Below are 5,593 nucleotides of genomic sequence, written 5' to 3' on the forward strand. Positions count from 1 at the left end.
ATTTATTAAGTTAAAATAAAATACAAATACAAATTTTAATTAAATTAATGTAAATTTTAGTATAATGTAAAACTAAAAAAATATAAAAAAAATCATTTTTTTTGTAATAGAGGAAAGGGTAAAACATCAGGGAACAAAACTAACAAAACTAGGCTAAACAAACAGAAGGAAAAAAAACTGACACTAAATTCTAACTCGACGAGGGAGACTCGTTCCACTCATATCAGCAAGGAGGATGTTTTGAAGGCCTAAAGGCAGCCCACCACACTTGTAATAGCCTAAGGAGAAAGATTCGGTGAAGTTCATCAACCAGTCAGCTGCTCGATTACCTTTCTAAAATGTATGAACGACTCTGACATCCTAATTTTGCTTTAATAAAATTTTACACTCCTCAATTATCCAATAATAGTAATGGAACAAAGTCCCTAAGTCGAACCACAGTAAGAGAATCAACCTAAAAAATGGTTTGTTTAAATCCCTTCTTCCGATCCATATCGATTCCATAGTATAGCCCCCAGAACTCAATGAGTACTACCATGCATATCCCAAGGTTGTTGACAAAAAACCCTAGCCAATCCCTGAACTGTTTCAGATTAAACCCCACATGGAGGCCAAACCTGGATTCCCTTTACTTGCTCCATCACAATTCACTTTGACCTAATTCTCTTCTAGAGGCGTCCATGCAACCAAAATTTCCTGCAATCCCCCCAACCCATGACCTTCACGGTCTGGCAATTAAAAACTCCTTTGTCTGCGCTAGAATAAAATCAAGGGATACAATTAGCTAAAATATTATTAAAGGTGAAGAACATTGTTACGCGGATACAATTAGCCTAGGATTCATAGACTGTATCAAGGGATAAAAACACAATTAGATGAAAGAGATGAGAAAATCCCTTTCAGGGAACATGTCTACCCTGCAGCTGGCTTCCTAGGACTTAAGGACGGACCTTGAATAATCCTCGGTGGACGGACCTTTGGAAGTTCTTCAATGGAAGTTGAAGGAGATGGAGGAGGTGGAGAGGATTCTTCAAGGGTGAAAGCTAAAGTAATTACAAGAATGAAAGATATTTTACAATTGAAGTTAAAGGTCATATTTATAGTCGTGGTCTGGGCCATCGTTCTGACCTAATTTGTTTCCTTTTGCAGATGGAAAGACGTGGGATCGATCGTGACGTCATAGGGCCGGGAATCAGTCTTTTGACTGATTCCCGCAGGTTAGCTCACCGAGCTGGCCTCTGAGGGCCAGCTCGATGCGAGCTGGCATGGCCAGCTCGATCGAGCTGGCATAGCCAGCTCACCGATCTGGCCTAAAAAGGCCAGTTTCGATGAGCGGGAGTGCCCAGAATGCGCCTTGCACGACTGCCGGATGTCCCGAAACGCAATTTTTGCCCGAACTCGTTCCTGTTTTAACCTGCACACGCACGTAAACTCCAAATAACATTAGTTTCGAGGCTAAATTGACCCGCCAATCGCTTGTTTTGAGTAAGCACTCCGTTTGGTGCGACTTTTGGCAGATCAATTAGCCATAAAAGATAATTGAAATTTAACGTACATGCTATTTTGGCCATATTTGCCTAAAATAATCAGAAAACGAGCCTAAACAGCGAAAAGTAAATAGAACATATACAATTTCTAACTAACTCACACAAAAACATATAAATGCGAGAATTACTCGCTTATTCGTAAAATTGCACTAAAAACCGTCTCAAAATCGTACCCAAAGATAGGGTTTTTGACCCCTATCACCTATCGCATATACCGTAAGCCAGCCAATCTCCGACCACCTCATTGAAGACAAACATTCCTCGCAATCCAATCTTGCAAACCTCGTCGTAAAAAGCATGTCTCCAAATAATCGAGATGAAGAAATCCCAAATCTTGTGAGCCTCCGGGAAATCCTGTAGTAGGTGAACAATAGTTTTCGAGTTCAAACACGAAGGAAAGTATCCATAACACTCAAGTGTCATCAGACACGATTGATTAAAGAACTTATAAATAATAACCGATTAGGATAATAGAAAAGTTTAGGATATTAAAAAAGTTATTAGTATACTAATTGAGAAATTAATAACTGGAAGTATTATTAATATTTTTAGATATTCCATTGTTATTATAAATATCTTATAAATAATAAATTAAATTGAATTTTGTATCAGTTCATTTGATAATTTTGACATAAAAACCAAACCAGCCGAAATTATTGATATCTATTATAAATTAAGATTGAAATCAAACCAATTAGACTTAAAAAAATTGAACCAAATAGATTGAAAAACTGAACCAAAAAACCAAAATTCATCGATTCGGTCAGTTATTTCGGCTTGATTCAGTTTTTGAACACCTTTACTTAAGTTTCAGACCAACCCAAATTCCTCTCTATAGGAATGTAAAATATAACTTCTTCATATAAGTAAAGTGAATTATTACTCCCAATTTTTTTTCAATATATCAAATCAAAACACGAAAAATTATACCCTTTTTTCAAGTTTGAATTTGTTCATTTTGAAACCGCATGTTAATGTACCAAGATAAGGGTCAATTTTGCCCCTAATGTTTTCGGAGAACAACAGATTTTTCCCAAATCCATTAGATTGAAGCATGCATTAAACATTTTGAAAGTTGTCTCCAAATAACCGGGTATAAATCCCAAATCTTGCGAGACTCCATGCAATCCCATAGCAGGTGAATAATAGTTTCTGAGTTCAAACACGAAGGGAAGCTATCCATAACACTCAAGTGTCGTCGGACACGATTGACAATTGAAAGAACTTATAAATAATAATTGAATAGGATATTAAAAAAGATATTAATATTACTAATTGAGAAATTAATAACTGAAAATATTATTAATTAATTGACATAAAAACTAAACTAGCCAAAATTACTGATATCTATTATATAAATTAAGACCGAAATCGAACCAATTAGACTAAAAAATTGAACCAAATAGATTGACAAACTAAATTGGAAAACCAAAATTCATCAATTCGGTCAGTTATTTCGGCCTGATTTGGTTTTTGAACACCTTTACTTAAGTTTCATACCAACCCAAATTCCTCTCTCTGGGTATGTAAAATATAACTTCTTTATCATATAAGTAAAGTGAACCATTTCTCTAATTTCCCTCAATATATCGAATCAAAACACAGATAATTATACCCATTTTAACTTTATGTTAATGTACCAGGATAAAGGTCAATTTTGAATCTAATGGTTCCGGAGAACATCTGATTTTTCCCTAATATATAAAATTATACAAATTTATCCTAACATTTCTAATCAAATGTGATGTGGGCATCTAGTCGACTAGATGAGAGAGGATGAATGGTGGAAGAAACTGAGTCAAAGGGGCAACACATCGAAGCAAAGAAAAGACTCTTTATGTGCAAAACAGATCCTAAACGTCGTGTGTCTCTATTGAAAATTTTCTGATCCTTATTTTGATAATCCACATGTCGTGTGGACTACCAAAATCAGAAAGTACTTTTCGGATTAAAATCTCACACGTCGTGTGGACTTTTAAAATGTTGTAAAAGATCAATCGTTCTCCTCACTTCATCTTTCCCCTAATTGCAACTTTGTCACCCCTTATTTACAACTCATGCCACCTCCTTACCTTTATCTCATTTTACCCTTTAAGTTTCATCTATTTTAATTGTATGGATTTACCCTTTTATGTAACTTCATCTTTAGGTTTAGAGATGATATAAATTTATCTCTTTCATTTGTAACACTTAACTTTTTATCAATTAATTCTATTTCTTTTTTAGAGCTTTGTTTAGGGTTCATCCCTTTAACAATGGGGATTTCACAATTTCTACGAGTTTAGCTCGTGAAACCTTGAGATTCACTCCTTTTAATTTAGCTAGATAAGAAACTCTTTGTTAGTTTACGATCAAAACTAACTCACTCGTCATTAATCTGTATCAGTTAGTATCAGAGTCGATCATTTTTCTTCCTAGAGACTTCTTTTGGCAATGGTTCAACCGAGTTTTTTACAAGAATTAAGGGAATTTGCTGCCAGGAGCCTTGAATAATGGCAAGCGAAATTTAGAGGGATGTATTTTAAGCTTGCAAAGACAAGAGAAAACATAGAACAAAAAGACATGGAAAGGTTACAAAGATGAACCCAAAGAAGTCGGCGACGACATCGTAGAGCGTAATGTAGAAGAAATGAAAAAGACCCAATGTTGCCTCCTAATGAGTCATCATAAATCTTTCCTATATTGCACATTCAAGAGATAATTCCTAAATTTTCAATTTCTCATGTGGAAGTTATGGGTAATCAAATTACTAGTGAGAAATTGGATATTTGTGATGTTGATGGTGAATTAGATTCTCATTGTGAGTTTGTTGATAATGAAATTATAAATAAGAATTTGAATTCATGGATGAATGGGGAGAAAGGAGTATTTGTATTTGAGAACATTGGGAAGGTTGATTTTGTGTGCGATAATATTGAGGAAGGTCATGTTAAGAATGGTACTCCCCATGTGTTTGATAAAATGCCCCTTAGGCATAGCTACATTTGTATGCTTGAGGAAAGTGAAGGTATTTACCTTGAAGAATGGGAGAGTGACTTTAGGCTTGATAAACTCTTTGAAGAGGATAAGGAAATCACTTATTGTGTGGAGGTTGATGGCTATGGTGATGGAGAGATGTTGGTGGTTCAACCATGTTGGAATGTAGCATGTCATTTGAGTCGGACAACTTGGCAAATGAAGTAATAAGCTTGAACTGTGTGGAGAAACGGATGAAAGCGATATGTCATGGAAAGAATGGGTTGTTGACGAGGAGAGTAATGAATTTGAAAATTATCATGAAAAAGATGAACTCGAAGAGGAGATTGATGAAGAGGAGAACCAATCCGGGAATGAGCTAGAAAGACATGATGAAATTGACTATTATAAGAGTGAGTTCCAAAAGGGAATTAAGGAAAGTGGTGAAGTGGGACCAATGTCCGAGATGGCAAGTATATGTCCTTCAATGAGCAACCTCGGGGCATTCTACTTTTGGGGAAGATATCGTGTGATATTGCATAGGATCTCGGAGATCGTATGCTAAGTTTTCCTCATAGTAGCTTGAGCTTTAAGGAGATGGATGTAGGGTACCTTGTGACGCCTCTAGGAAGAACCAAGACTCCTAGCACATGCACCTTGTGGATGAATCAAGTCTCCCACTTGATAAATCTGAACGTGTTCTTTTGTGCTTTCTTGAAATGTATGTGTTGGGGTACATGTTGTGCTTGTTGATGGAACATCAACTCTATAAGGAGTCTATGAGATGTAACCTTGTGGTGAAGAGTGTAAGCTTCATGGAGTATTTAGTGAATAGGAATGGCATCCCGGGTGATATAGAGAAGAAGGGAGAAATTCAAGATTGGTGGGATAATGGCCAAGTTAGTGAAGAAGCGGGTCTAGATGTCCCGAGATTGTTACCCCAAAACAAGGAAGGAGTTGATACAAGTGTTCTTGGGATCACTATAAAGTGGGTTGGTAAGTGTCACCAATATATTCCATTTGATGTCGGTAATGGGCAAGTAGAGGTTGAGCATAGTAGTTGGGTAAGTGAAGTGAGTGATAAGGAAGTC

Source organism: Euphorbia lathyris, chromosome 4 (assembly GCF_963576675.1).
Source record: "Euphorbia lathyris chromosome 4, ddEupLath1.1, whole genome shotgun sequence".
Taxonomy (NCBI): Eukaryota; Viridiplantae; Streptophyta; class Magnoliopsida; order Malpighiales; family Euphorbiaceae; genus Euphorbia; species Euphorbia lathyris.